This window comes from Juglans microcarpa x Juglans regia, chromosome 2D (genome assembly GCF_004785595.1).
Source record: "Juglans microcarpa x Juglans regia isolate MS1-56 chromosome 2D, Jm3101_v1.0, whole genome shotgun sequence".
Taxonomy (NCBI): Eukaryota; Viridiplantae; Streptophyta; class Magnoliopsida; order Fagales; family Juglandaceae; genus Juglans; species Juglans microcarpa x Juglans regia.
Genome location: NC_054596.1, coordinates 22,436,273 through 22,452,110, shown reverse-complemented (window position 1 = coordinate 22,452,110; position 15,838 = coordinate 22,436,273). Strand labels below are relative to the sequence as shown.

Genomic DNA, 15,838 nt, shown 5'->3' with positions numbered 1-15,838 from the left:
CAGTGAGATTAGAATAGAAGTAACAAAATGACGATATATTACTCTTGAATATTTGATAAAATATGATGTTTATTTTGATATTGATGGCCTTATTTGTTCAAAATGAAGTATTAAAAGAAGTATATATATATGGATAAGAGATAATATTCTATTTACAGAAAAATTAAATTCTCTTTCAAATTGTTATAGTACTTATAGATATTATTAATCAAAACAATATTAATATTTGTTTTACATCTCATATATTTTCAATAAAATTTTATTATTTAATATTTAAATATTATTTTTAAATTAAAGCATCATTACTTAATAATCGCATTAGGCCACAAAATATATTGAGCCGCCCCTGAACATGATCGAACTTTTGTAGTTGCCATTAATTTTACTTTTGGTTTCAGATAAGACTTTTGCAGTCTCTTAACGTGAGCTAATTTGGCAGGCCAATTAGCTGCATGCTTTTGTATGCTTCTCCTCAAAATATATACACACACATGAGAGTCATCGGTTAGTAAGTTAAAAAGTAGTAGTGATGCTCTTTTCAATATAGGGCCACGAGAGAGTTTTGGAGTTATATCCTTTATAACTTGGATTTTAGTTGACGATGCTGTAACTCCAAAAACAAATTCATAAAAAAAATTTATAAATTGGCATCACTTTATAGAATATGTTAAATTTATTTTATAATAAAAATAATTTTAAAACATTGACGGGTCATATCAAGTTTCGTCAATTTATAAATTTACTTTTATGAAAGATATTTGTGACTAAAACTGAGAGAGGTTTGGATACAAAAAACTTTTTAACTCATTTAATCTTATTTGATTATTATAATTTTTTTAAATTCTCACACAAAATACAATAAACAATTTAACTTTTTCAAATTCTAAATAATAATAATAATAATAATAAAATAATATTCTAACAATATTATATTCAACTTTCGTCTCAACTCTATCGCTGTCCAAATTAAACCTCTCGAAAGGTATATATTAGTTCTCATGTTTTCTTGTTCTCGAATATTGCTTAGTGCAGATTTATGACAGATTTTGTTATAGTTGTCGGTTTTACAATCAGGCAGACGCATGCATGCCCGAATCACAAGTTTACTTGTGTTTATATGAACGACACATCTATGTACGTACGTAAGATTTTCTTTCAAAACATAGTGATTAAGATAATGTTTTTTATGATTCAAAGAAATTTACAATAATCATATTGGAAAACCATGAATTAATTATTTACTATATATAATCATATCAGATAATTAGATATGATCCTCTTTAGTACATCTGGCTTTTTAAAATCATTTGATGGACCAATTCAATGCTAGGCATGCATAATTAAACAAGCTGGGTCTACAATGAAGAACAAGATCCAAATCTCTGTCCTCTAGTACTAGAGGTTTGTGCTTTTGTTTTTTAGAATCCTTTTAATCGCTATATATGTTTTCATTATCTATTTGATAGGCATACCAAAAAGTCAGAATCTTTGATTAATGTGACCCTAACAATGTCGGTGCACAACCCAACTCCTGAAGTGGAATCAAATTATCACAAAACTATTTGTTATTTTTTAACTTCAATCAGGATTTTCTCAATTGGAATGATAAATTACAAGCATTAATACTAAACTACACATAATAAAAGTTATAAAAACAATGAAATGTAATTTTGAAAACAAATAGTGGCGGTAGTCTGATCAGATTTCGGTTGTTGCCGCCGGTTGTCAGGTGCATTTTCGACCGCCATCTACAAGGCCAAATTGATAGTGATTATTCTAACTATTTATCAAGATGACGATGACGGACGTTATTCCAATTATTCTAACTATTGCCGCCGGTTGTCAGTTGCAGTTATCTTATTTAGTTTGAAGATAAATCTTATATCAATACTCCCCGTGGGTAGTGAATATTGTTGATGCCCAGCTTGCTATGCAATTGGTAAATTGGAATGTCACCTCTAAATATCTTCTCAAGCTCCATCAAGTAAATGACCTGAAAATGACACTCAAATATTAATAGCCTGCCAATAAAACCATAAAGACAACACTAAATATCCACCAATTGGTCACTAATGAAAATTAATGACAAAAAATCTCACGAGTGACTGACGATGATAACAGTACAAGTTTTTAAAATTGAGAATCAGTTTTCAAGTGATGCATATACCGGCATCTAGACAACCACAACTCCCATCCGCTTTGGCTTTTCTCTTCCCAAAATTAGCCTTTAAATTCAATCTACTTAAAATTAAGACTGTTTATCTGGGCCGGGTTTTTTTGACTCAGCCCGGTCCTCTGGTATCTGGCATAACAATACCCGGGTACACTCGGTACCAGGATTTTTTTCATATTATCACTTCCACACGCAGAATTGAATTCCAAGTCCCACACACTTAAAAGTAAATAAATAAAAAAACTGCCGTCTAATTTCCTTGTGCGTTCAATCCGCAAACAGAGCAATTCCCATAGACCTCCGCATTAGTTCAAAATTTCGAACAAACACAGAAACTACATACATGTTTCTGTCTTCCTTCTCTCAACTTACGTCGTTCGTTTCCTCCATTAAAATGCCTATAAAAGCATTCATCTCCCCACTCATCGATATTACTCCCAAACATTTGGAATTCAGAAACCCAATAAATCGTACGTTCAATATCATTAATTCACAAATAAGCAAAATGTATGTACGCAATCGTCAGCTAGCTATTTACATATAAATAGTTATTTCTTCAATCGACGTGTTTAGCATGGCATCCCGCACCCTTGAGATCACGGTGATCTCCGATGAAGATATACAAAACAACTGGAAACCCGTCAAGAAGAGTTTTCACCATAATCCGAATAGATTCGCAACCCCTATGTAGAACAGAGACGAACAAGGACAGCAAGAGCTATCCATATTGGAATGAAAAGCACAACGTGGACATCCCAATGCATGTGCGATTTATAACAATAGATGTACAATGTAAGACCTCCATCGGGGACAAAACATTGGGGATGGCAATGATTCCAGCGTCAGATTTTGTCAGAGGTTTTGTGCCACAGAATTATCTGCATTTTTTGAGTTACAGATTGAGAGACAATAATGGGGAGAGGAATGGGATTATCAATGTCTCTATAAAGCCACAATCCCCGAATATGCAGCCTCATCGTGTTCGAGTGCCACCACCATTGGAGTACCTTTTCAGCCAGACATCGTGTTATGGAGGAGTTGTCCCTGGCATTCCTGTTGGTGTTCCTATCCTGAAACAGTACTATCAAGGCTTAAAAAAAAAAAACCCTATTTCAACCTGGAACCCAATTTATGGCACGGGTTTGAGCAGTCCTACTCAAAACGCAGTCATCCATTTAATCCTAATCGTAGCATGAAATCCAGTGCAGCCAATATTACACAACGCGTCTTGCCACTCACTCAACTGCACAAAATTTTACCCAATTTAAATTTGCACACTATCACCACCTTTCAAACCTTAAGACTAACAATGACAAGGACAATGCTTGCCTTACAAACTATTCACTTGTTTCATCGCACGCTGTTGAATTGTTCACCATCCTTTAGGATCGAAGCATCAAAATTGTAACACCACTTATTTACCATCCATATTAACCGCTAGAGTCAAACCAAAGTACTATATATTTGTCAGCCTTTCCCATTCAGGGGTGCAATATATTAATTTTGATAGTTTAAAGAGCAAAATATAAAAGAAATTATAGTTTTTAAGTTTGAGGAGGATTTGGATCGTCCACAGTGGGTCCTACAACATTTATTAGGTATTTAATGTAGCCTAAGAAAGTTAGTCGAATAGCTATACAATAGTCACTAAGGTTAGGTTTGGATTGAGAAACACTCAACCTATCTCATCATTATAATTTTTACAAATTCTCATATAAAATACAATAAACAATTCAACATTTTCAAATCTCAAAACAATAATAATATTAAAAAATAATATTTTAACAATATTTTATTTAATTTTTAACTTTCATCACAACTCACTATCCAAACCTAACCTAAATGTTATTTAACCCACTTCGTGTCTCTACTTCTCTCTCACTCTGGGCCCTACAGTTAGAGCAAGAGATCTAACATCGTTTGGGAATAAAAACTGTATTAGGTAAAAGGAAAGAAAAGAAAAGAGAAATACCGCTAAAAAATATAGAAATTAAGGTAAAAAAACTCCAGACCAAATATTCCTGAGGGAAGAAAATAAATATATAGATCCCATATCCATTCAAGATGCAAAAATACTAACCATCGAAGAGATGGCCTTCCCAAATCCATTTTTTGCCATGGTTTCCTGGATCCACTTGACAAAAATAAAACAAAATAATGAAAAATAAGAAGCAGAAATGGAATCCTAACAGCAAATACCTAAGAAAAGTCAAGAAAAAGCAAAGTTACAACAATCACTCATTTTTTTTTTCAGTTCACTCCCTTATTGTGGCAGGATGAGTAATGCGTCTAGATTATTGGTGGAAGCCAAAACGTTTGCTTTCTTCAGGAAGGGTGTTAAACCTTTTCTGCATTACTGAAAAACGTAGGAAACTATCGAAGTTTCTTTATCTTAATAGAGGGATTTTGACATGAGTGGTTGATATGGTGGATGATTGTTGGAGGGTTACAGGAGATGAAAGGTTTTATAGGACAGAGGGAGAGCAATTGTCTTGCTGTTTTAACGTAGTTCTAATGTATATGGAGGATTTGTGCGATCAAAAACTCTATGTGCAGTCATTTTTGCACTCCTTACGCACTACTAATGTGATTGGCTGCGTCACTTTTTTTAATATAAAATAATTACTTTGTTCAATCACATCAGTGAAGTGCGCAAAAAGTATGCAAAAGTGATTGTATGTAGAAAACACTTGTGCAATTGACTGAACATGGTTCCAGCGCAGGGGGCATTATTGTTATACCAGAAGGAAGGAAAGGGAGTGATTGCGACACATGACAATAATCACTTACAAATAAAATGAAGTGAGAATATATACACATCCAAGTTAACACTTATATATGTCACAAAAATTATCGTGCATTCAAAATACTATTAGACTTGCAGTTCCATAAATTATGTTCTTTCTATTCTCTAGTAGACTAGAGTTTTGAACCACATTTACATATCCGCAAATTCGTCAACTCATTCTCCATGAGTTCTTTTATCAACAAATAATTATTTCTTTATTCTCGGTCAAATCTTATAATTAAAACATGTTTAGCTATTTGTTCGCTATTAGGATTTTATAGCCCTTCATAAATACTCTGTCATATAATGGGAACAAAAAAATTTGAAATTATTAAAATATCAATGAAGTTTTATAAGAAAATTTTGACTATAGCACGTGGTATAAGCTACAAACAAAGAATATATTCCAAATACATTTATATCTTTAAAGGTCAAACCAAATCCATAATACTTCCTAGACTCTATAGGTGAGTTTGGATTTGTTTTGTTTGAAAAAAAAAACTTCTATTATTAAATATAACTAATCATGACAAGTAATATTTGTTATATAAAAATCAAACTACTTTCATATAAATACTTAGCCCAAATGGAGAAGACTAGCTACTACATTATGATTGTTATGAAAGTTAAAAATTAGTTATATTTACTTCTATTTATTTCATAAATTCTCTATGCACGTTAATTGAAACTATAGGCAGCTTCTTAACCATCTTAAGAATTTTGGATTCATTTTGAAAATTTATCCTTATTATATCAGCAATATACACAACGCACATTTCCTAGAAGAGAAAATATTGAAATTAGTTTTTTGTTGCATGTATGCTCGAAAAATATTATAGAGGAAAATATATATATTTCGAATATATAATCTCTTCTTCAATTTTTAATTGCATGAAAACTTCGTCTTTGAAAAGATAATACTTCTCCTTTCTAATTTCATTGCATTCGATCCACTCAAATACTCTTAAAATTATAGTCATAAGGTAGCATCTGATCTGCTTTGTAGCAATCAATAAATTACCGAATAGAAAGTTCTAATAAATCTTCTTCTGGATGCTTAATTTTCATTCCAGCAATAATAGCATTGACAACTACAATTGCCCAATAACAATTTGAAAAAAAAAAGAAACTAATAATAAAATAGTCAAGACTTTAAGTTTACTGTTTGACGAAACATGCAATAACTTCAAACAAAAAGAATATTATATAGGGTCATCCAATGGTGATAAATGTGCCACATCTTATATAGTATGATAAAAGTGAGATGATAGTGTAGTTTATAGAATTTTCCTAAATATAATAACATATGAAATTATGTAAATATGTAGCTTAAGCACACGTGAGATAGTTCCAGTGGGTTTTGTATTGAATATTTTGGATTTGACTAATCTCTTGGGTTGTAGAGCATTCACAATGGCTTATGTAAAATACATTTTTCTGTAAAATATAAAGAAAATTGATCAAAAGACCCTTCCAATGGACTTTGTATTTTGATCTATATTTTACATTTTCCTATAGCAATCCTCTAGATGTATAGAATACTATTCACAACTCTAAAACATTTTTAATTATTTTCTCACCTTTGCAAATTCATTGGTAGTTAGAAAAATTATATGAAATGAATAAAAAATATTAAAAAAAGAATATTTAAATGAAATAGAGAAAAAATAGATAAGTTGATGTATGACCTATTGTAAAAAATAGCATGTAAAATAGAAAATGTGAGTTTTGGTGATGTATTTTGAAGGATATGATAAAGGAACTATTGAGAATGCTCTAAGGTCTTGTCATTACCTATGAGATATCGGAGTCTTCCTTTAGACACTCCTCATAAATCTTTGATGATTTGAAATAGTGAGATTGAGAAGAGGTTGGCTAGTTGGAAAATGATATATTTACCTAAAGGGGAAAGAATTACTTTGATTAGAAATGTGTTCTCTAATCTTCTAACGTATTTCCTTTCTATACTTCTTTGGCCTGTGTGGGCGGCCAATAGAATTGAGAGGATTTTTTGGAATCTTGGGGCAATAATGGGGAGGAAAGAGTTTCTCTTGGTAAGTTCAAACAAACTTTGCTCACCGTTTTCTTATCGAGGATTGGGGGTTCAAAATTTGAGGCTTTTCAACAAAGCTCTACTTGAGAAATAGCAGTGGTATCACATTAACAGTGATGCATTATGGAGAAATATTATTGATGTTAAATAAGGGAGGATGTGGGTGATGGGACAAAGATTAATTTTTGACATGATATTTAGTATGAGGATACAGGGCTCTTAAGAATGTTTAGCCTTCCCTCTTTAGGATTGTAAGAGATTAAGAAGCTGATTCCTTTACTTTTTTTATCGGTCTGATTCCTTTACATTTTTAAACAACAATCTCCAAAAGGAATGTAAATTTCACGACAGATGTACATGATTAGGAGGTGAATGTCGTTTTTTTTTTTTTTTTTTGAAGTTTAAATAATATGAAGATTGTTTAGGGAAGGGAGGATAGTTTGCTGTGGATTCACATTGGAAATTTCAGATTTTCGGTTAGTTCCTTTTAGAAGGCGTTAACTTGTCATTGTGTCAATAAATTCTCTTCGAAGTGCATTTGGAGATCTAAGGTGTCTAGTAAGGTTGCATAATTCTGCTTGTTGGCGTTCCTTAAAATTTTGACCACGGAAAATTTTTTACCACAGATATTGTGAGAAAGCGTGGATTATTTGTTGTGGATTGGTGCTTCATGTGTAAGAGAGATGGTGAATCTATTGACCATCTATTTCTTCATTGTGAGGTGGCTAAGACTTCGTGGGATGAAAGTTTTGGTCGGACGGGTATTGCTTGGGTGTTGCCTAAGCAAGTGGTGGATTTGTTAGCATGTTGGCAAGGATTTAAGGAAAGTCATTGCATTGTTTCCATATGGAAGATGATCCCTTCATGTTTGATTTGATGCTTATGGTTGGAAAAGAATGGACGGTACTTTGAAGATAGAGAGATTGGTAAGAGTTTTTTATAGTACTTTGTGTATTTGGGATAAGGCTCTGGTATTGATTGAATGAAGATAATCTTCATGATTTGCTTTTAGCCTATTCTAGGTCCTAGCTTGTATTTAGGTATTTTTTCTTGTATACTTCCTCCTTTCTCTCCTTATAATCGTAAGGATGCACGCATTACTCTACTTGTATATTAGAAAAAAAAATCATGTATCATCATCATTATTACTATTGAAAGTGTTCCACATCTACTAACACATAAGAAGCCTATGAAAAATTCTTAAGACTTCCCTTCCAAGCGATCCTAGGGTTACGATCCATGTAAACTTCATATAATCATCTCTATAGCACGACAATTTTAACAAAACTAAAATAAAGAAAATACGAGGAAATACCGATTCAGCATTTCCAAAAAAAAAAACCAACCGCAAAGCAACGGGTGTATTCGTCAATTGCAAGATGTGCATATTCTTCGTACACGATGTACGATGTACTCTGTACTCATTGCAGTCGTTGAGGTCTCTTACATGCAAACGCGAAACTACACATCGCTTGATACAAAATCACATACGCAGTCATTACCCGTGGTGTAACAAAGGAAGTCAGAGTATGCGGATGGTTCGTAGGGGAGACCATGGTGCACACCGTAATAAAATGAATATTTTCTATGTATAAAATGCAATTTTGGTGTGAATGGGTTATCTGTAAATTTTCTTGTAAGGGGAAAGGAAAAAGTAAATTTTGGAAAATCATTTTAAGCTTGTCGTGTGTGTGGTTGTCTTTTTCAATGTTTGTATTTCTTGGTTGTTGATCTGTGGATTTATTTGCTGAGATTGTGAAATCGCATTGTGATGTCCCCACTTGCGGTTACACTACGCAAAACCGTAGACTTTGATGCCGAGGACAGGTGCAAACTTCAAGAATCGGCTCTGCCTAATGAGTGAAGACCTATGTACTTTCCCTTTTATGTAGCGTTGATTGGCATTTTCCTTTTAGTTGGTTGGATGACTGTATTATTTTATGTGTTTGGGAGTCTTGGTGACTTATGGTTTATTTTGTTGGGTGATGTAATTTTTATTTAATTTAAATTCTGGTATTGTAGCTTTTCAGGTGCACTTTTTATTTTTCCACTGCTTTTATAATTGCACAATTATACATTGCTTGCTTGCACACACTTGCTTTCACAATGTGCTTGGGGTGTGTGACCTGAGCAGTCAGCACTCCGAGGGCGCCACAGATTTAGAAATATTACCTAGGTCTCGATTGAGCCTGCTATCGCCCGACAACAGCCCAAGGAACATCACTCAATTTTACATACTCCCGAGTGATCAAAGGAGCTCCACCAAGATAATGCATCATCTCGACTTGGGGTCGTGATACGCACGCACCCACAAAATCCCCATTTTTGTTACAACACCAAAATCACAATTTTTCCAGTATCATAGCACAATGAAGAAACAGAGCACACTTAATAAAATAATAGCTAGTAAATGACATTAAGAATGCAAATGTATGATGGACAGTTATTGGATGACACGGCATATTACAGTAAAATAACACACAAATATTCATGATTCCCAACGCTCCACCCGGCCTAAGGCTGACATTCATCAACTATAACATTATTATATCCCAATGCTCCACCGGCCTCCGGCCACTTTCATTCCCATCCATAATTTAGTGACAGTTTTCCACATTAGTAATTCAAGAGTCGGGAATTTACTTACAACGCGAAAGGCCAAAATTCTGGAGGATCGAGAGCGCTCACGAAAGCATCCCGCGAGTGAGTGAGTGCGTCTGTCGTGTTGTGGCGGCTGTAGGGGCGGAGCACAGTGGCAAGGACGGATCTGGGTGAAATAAAGGGCCTACGACTGGGAAAATTCTAATGGGTGGCAGATCAGTCGCGATAAAGGATGGAGGTGGGAGGTTTCGCGGCGGAGGGTGGCGGAGCGGAACCCCAAAAAGGGGATCTACACTCGGGTTGGGTGAATCTGGGAGGATAAGGGGCCGAACAAAGAGGAGAATGTGAGGGGGAGGTTGGATGACCACATGGCAACTACAGTCAGAATTGTGGAGAACGGCGCATTAAGAACCATGAAGAATGACGTGTATCCAGGCACCGCGGCTAGAGGCAAAACACAAAGAAGAGAGAGAAACGGGCAAGGAGAAGAGGAGGCGTCGTTTAGGGCTCCACGTGGTTACTGTGCGAAACGGGGGAGGGAAGTGGGGTACCGTGAGATAGAAAGGGAGTTGGGGTGCGACTTGCGGTGGTTGTTGGTCACGATGCGGTGGTTGATGGCGGCGACGTCTAGACTGAGGGAAGAGAGGATGCGAGACAGAGGGAGAGTGAGAGAGACAGACCTACGGTAAGAAGGGCATGACAGAGAGAGCGGCATCTGCTGGGGCTTGAGGTTGTTCGGTGATGAGCAGAGGCGGCGCATCACAGCGACGAAGGTGGCAGCGGAGCGGTTGCTGGAACAACACTTCTACAGGGAACCTCGCAAGAGTTAGAAGGTGTCAGAGAGAGAGGGACGAAGCCTTACGGGTAGCTGCCTGAGACATCGCCGATGACAGTGGTGTGGGGCACGGCTACGGCGGAGAGGGAAGATGGCTGAAAGATAGAGAGATGAGGGGGAGGGGGCTGTGCGGCGCAGAAGGGGTGCGCAAGGAAGAGAAAAAGAATTTAGGTTTCTCCCACCGCGCACAAACGGCACCGTTAGCGAGAAGTCCTGGGCCTTGTTTGCTCCTTCCTCAACTGGGCTTCCACACCGGCCCAGCCCTCAGCACTACAGCACAGTCAACTACACTCAGGGCCTAAGTTACGTTTAGATGTTGAATTAAATTTAATTGAATTAAATTGAGATGATAAAATATTATTAAAATATTATTATTATTATTTTGAGATGTAAAAAAGTTAAATTATTTATTATATTTTATGTTAAAATTTAAAAAAATTATAATGATGAATTGAGATGAATTTATCATCCAAACATACCCTTAATGAAAAATCTGGCTTCACATGGGCTGGTTTCACAAAATCCAGTCCTACCTGGTCCTGGCCAGGTATAAAACCCGGATTTCGAGTTTTGAACTTGAAAAATCTTTAGACTTACGGTTAGATTTTTTTTTTTTATTTTAAACCAGCATTTAATTAAAAAGATAATTAGTTCATTCTAGTTTTATTTATTTTTTATATAAAATTTAGTTTTTCAATTTAATATGATTTTATTATTATAGATAATGTTCAATGCATTAGTATTATGGTATGCAACATGACCTCATGAAAAAACTTTAATAAATTAAAAGCTTTTATATATAAAAAAAATATTTTTTTTTTCTTGAGAAAATTGTTTGATATTTATTTGATAATTTAATGGAAGGATTTACTTGATTGGTTGGCCGATTGAAAAAAGCTGTTAATCATTTTGGTATCCACTATCATGACATTAAAATTAAATGATTGACATAGATATAAGAGAAAAATAATAAATAATTATTTAATTATTTAATACTATGTGAAAAATGGATGAGAGTATAATAGTTAAATGATAATGAAAAAGATTACTCTAATGAAAATATATACACTTAATTATTCTTGTAAGAAAAAACACTCAAATTTCTAAATCATTGAACACGCATTGGATTCCTTTAGGCCTCGTTTATTTTCAGAAAATATCTCATCGTATCTCATCTAATCATTACAACTTTTTTAACTTCCAATACAAAATAAAATAAACAATTCAACTTTTTCAAATCTTAAAACAAAAATAATATTAAAAAATATATTCTAACTATATTTTATTCAATTTTTTAATTTTAATCTCAACTCATCCCATCTCATCTCATCTGCGAAAACAAACGAGGCTTTAATATCAATAATTATTTTTAAATTAAATGGCTGAGTTTTTGTTATATCTTCTATCATCACAAAACTTTCATAGAAAAATGCTTTAGTAGTATTTGGGATCAGCATGCAAAGTTGGGGGATGTGGCAGCTCGAGGGTTCACATGGCACGCAAGACCAGAGTCTCATGTGTATGTATCCCTGTTTGCAAATCTAATCAGATCAGATGGTTTGGATTTAATTGTTTTGGGTTGTGATTGTTAATTGTCAAGGATCAGTTAAAAGGTTAGTCCATGTGAAAGAGCTTATAATTTCCTGATCTCTATGATTAATTATACCCATTAAATAACATATTCTGAAGAAGAATAACTTTGAACCCTATATAGTCCAGAAACTGAAAGGTGCTTCAAGAATTGCAGAAGAAGGCTAAGATTAAGGTACTGATTGATCCTCCCCTAGATGACTTTCGTGATGAAACTGCCAACCAATACATTTACCAATTGGTATAACTTACCTAGCTTTATGTTTTATAGTATTACGAGATTGTACCCTAGAGTGTTGTTGTCTTCGGTTGCAGCCAAAGCAAACAAGGGACGGCGTGATCTTTGTTTTGTTTTCTAAACTCCAAGTCCTTTAAACTGGAAAATTTGAGGATTAAAGGATGAAAACAGAGGAGAGGTGTGATGCGGAGATTGAAGGCATTTGGTTATCGATCGATGCTGTGAGTTGATAATGCTCCCTTTTGAGAGATATTCCGTTGGAATTTCTTTGGAGAGGTGGAGGTGTTAGAGAGCAACTAAAGATGCAAAAAGATTGCAAGAATTTCAGAAGACGTCTAGGTTCCAGATCTTTGGAGATGTGGAGGTGTACGAGAGCAAATCGATAGATATAGATAAGACTGTTATCTGGGCCGAAGAAGAGTTCAATTTTTGAAAACATCAACAACAAAAAAACCGGGTTTTGGGTTCAAAACCCGATATCCGGACCGAGTGTATCCGGATCTTGCAACCTACATTCTAGCCTGGATTTGTTTTGAGCTGGAATCCAAAATCATATTCCAGTTTTCTGGATTTCGGAACGGGACGGGCCGGGCCGGGCTGGGCTGGAAAAGAACTTTACTTTACTGAGTAATTTAACATGATCGATCTTTTGTAGTTGCCATTTATAATTTTACTTTTGGCTTCAGATAAGACTTTTGCAGCCTCTGAACGTGAGCTAATTTGGCAGGCCAACTAGCTGCATGCTTTTGTATTCTTCTCATCAAAATATACACATACACAGTCATCGGTTAGTAAGTTAGTAAGTAGCAGTAGTGCTCTTTTCAATGTAGGACCACGAGAGAGTTTTGGACTTACATCCTTTATGGCGTCAAACCAAGATAACTTGGATTTTAGTTGCCGATGCTTTAATTCCAAAAAGAAAAGTTCATAAAAAAATTTATAGGATAACGTGTTAAATCTATTTTATAATAAAAATAATTTTAAAAATTTGACGAATTACATCAAATTTTGTTAAATTTGAAAATTTAGTTTTGTGAAATATTTTTGTGACCAAAACTCGTCTAATCTAATATGATTATTACAATTTTATCAAATTTTTACACAAAATACAATACACAATTTGACTTTTTCACCAAAACAGTAATAATATTAAAAATTAATATTCTAACAATATTATATTCAATTTTCATCTCAACTCATCGCTATCCAAACCTCTCAAAACTATATATTAGTTCTCATGTTTCTTGTTCTCGAATATTGCTCTTAGTGCAGATTTATGACATCAAGTTCAAGCAATAGATTTTGTTATAGTTGTCGGTTTTACAATCACAGGTTTAGTCATGTTTATATGAACGACAGATCTGCGTACGTACGTAAGATTTTTCTTTCAAAACATAGTGATTAAGATAATTTTTATATGATTCCAAGAAATTTACAATAATCATATTGGAAAACTATAAATTAATTATTTACTATATATAATCATATCAGATAAGATATGATCACCACAACAAATAGTTTCTTTTGCCACGGGTTCTTTTTACGCAGTATACATTAGTGGCAAAAAGTGGGCAGTTGACACGGAAACTCCTGGTGGGAGTAAAACTAGACATTTTTTCATGAGATGATAGTGGTGGAGAAATAGTGAGAAGAAACCTTATGTAGCGAGAAAGCAATTTTTCTTGACGAGTTTATATCATGGAATGCAAAAATATTGATGCCATTTGTTGGTTATCGAGAAAAAATTTTTAGGGCGAAATATGCCCTAAATCCCAGCTACTATTTCTCGCCACAAAAGGTGATTTTATAAAAACTACATCCCCCCTGCCCCCGCGATAATCTCCTCTTCCAAAAAAACTATAGACTTTCACTCTCGAAGCCATTCCCCCTATGATTTCTTCTTGCAAATCAGAAACCCTTCAATCTATCTTCCCACCCCCCCCCCCCCCCCGCAACCAATATCCCCACCCCCTCCCGCAACCACTGATCCCCATCTCCTCCCTGTCACGTATAGATGAAATTGCCACCCCCTCCCTCGCATACCCAGTTCATCTCCCCGTCCCTCGCGCAGCCGATTTCCCCACCCCCTCCCTCCGGTGCAGCCTCGATTTGCCCACCACCTCCTTTTTGCGCAACTCCGCTTCCACCAAGGAATTCCTCTTCACGAGTGGATTTTCTCTTCCTCGTGCCCACTCGATTCCCATCATTTGTAAGTTTTCAATTTATGCTCTAACCCATGTCATTTTCTGTTGGATTTTAGGGTTAGTTTTCCCATATTCCTTATTGCATTTCATGCGAATCTAGGGTTCGATTTACACGCCGTTTCTGGTAGTAATATCTTTCTTGTTATTCTGCTGCATGGATTTTGCCGTGTTTTATTTTTCTCATAATGTGCTACTTAGTTTGGGTAGTGATTAGTTCTACTACCCTGATTTTGATATTCTGTTGCATGGATTTTCTAATCTTATTTCCATCTATTCTGCTTATAGTTTTGATATTCTGATGTCTTGTTTTTTGCCCTTTTTTAATCGATATGATTGAATTCTACTGTCGTGGATCCTGCTTGTAGTTTTGGTTGTCATATCTTTCTGGAGTAAGTGATTTTGTGTTCTATTTGATTGAATACAACAGAGCATAAAATAGTGGAGAGGTTTATTAATAGATATGGTTAATGATACCTTTACGACTTGCTACTACCGCTTTACTACCCATACAAATTTATTTTTCCTTTTCTTCCTATCTTCTGTCTACTCTGCGATCCCAACATTCAACACCAACACAGACCCTTCTTTCTCTCATCTACTCTCTCTCTCTCTCTCTCTCTCTCTCTCTCTCTCTCTCTGTCTCTCAAATCCCTCTTACTCCTAACTCATGCTTGCCCACAAGACCCATAATGCTAGAAACCTACTCCTATATTATGCCACAGTTTAACACAGAGTCCTAGCAGGCTTAGAACTTCAAGTTGCATAATTTCCCAAATAACATGTACTTCCTGTTTCTCGCTTAAAAAGATTTGAGAAATTAAGCCATTAGTAATTCCTGGCTAAACTAGGACTCCAAATCCTAGTAGGTTTCATTGAAACCTAGTAACCACAAGAAGCAAGATAAAAGGTTGCATCCAGTCCCTTCAAACTCATCCAACCATAATTTGTTTCTGAAGAAATTCATCCCCTAACTTTAGGATATGTAAAGGTAGTCTTAAATCCAAGAATACGATTTTATTAAAGGATTTATAGCCATTGGCATTCACCATAAAACAGTTCATGTAGGACACCACCATACTTGCAATAGTGATGAAAACAACAACAATGCTTTACTAATAGTTTTTTCTAAAAAGCAATATAGAGGGGAAGCCCGCACGGCTTCAATCCACTTAAGTTCATCCCAAAACCAACAACAATTGAAATTGGTTTTAAAATTTCTCCATGGGATATATGATGATAAGAGATTGGTTATCCTTTTAGAAAAATGCAGGGTAACAATGATATGAAACCCTAAACCCGGACTTATGTCAACTCAAATTAATAAAAACTTCTAGAATTGCTTAACCACTCCTAGTA

General features: G+C 35.0%; 1 long non-coding RNA gene across 1 annotated transcript; it reads right to left on the bottom strand.

The window, feature by feature from the left end:
- Window positions 1-1,943: 1,943 nt before the first annotated feature.
- LOC121250262 lies at window positions 1,944-10,658 on the bottom strand. Its single transcript, XR_005937740.1, has 3 exons — window positions 9,662-10,658; window positions 4,254-4,307; window positions 1,944-1,993 (listed from the first exon to the last, which is right to left on the bottom strand). It is a non-coding gene; the product is annotated as an uncharacterized LOC121250262 (long non-coding RNA).
- Window positions 10,659-15,838: the final 5,180 nt, after the last annotated feature.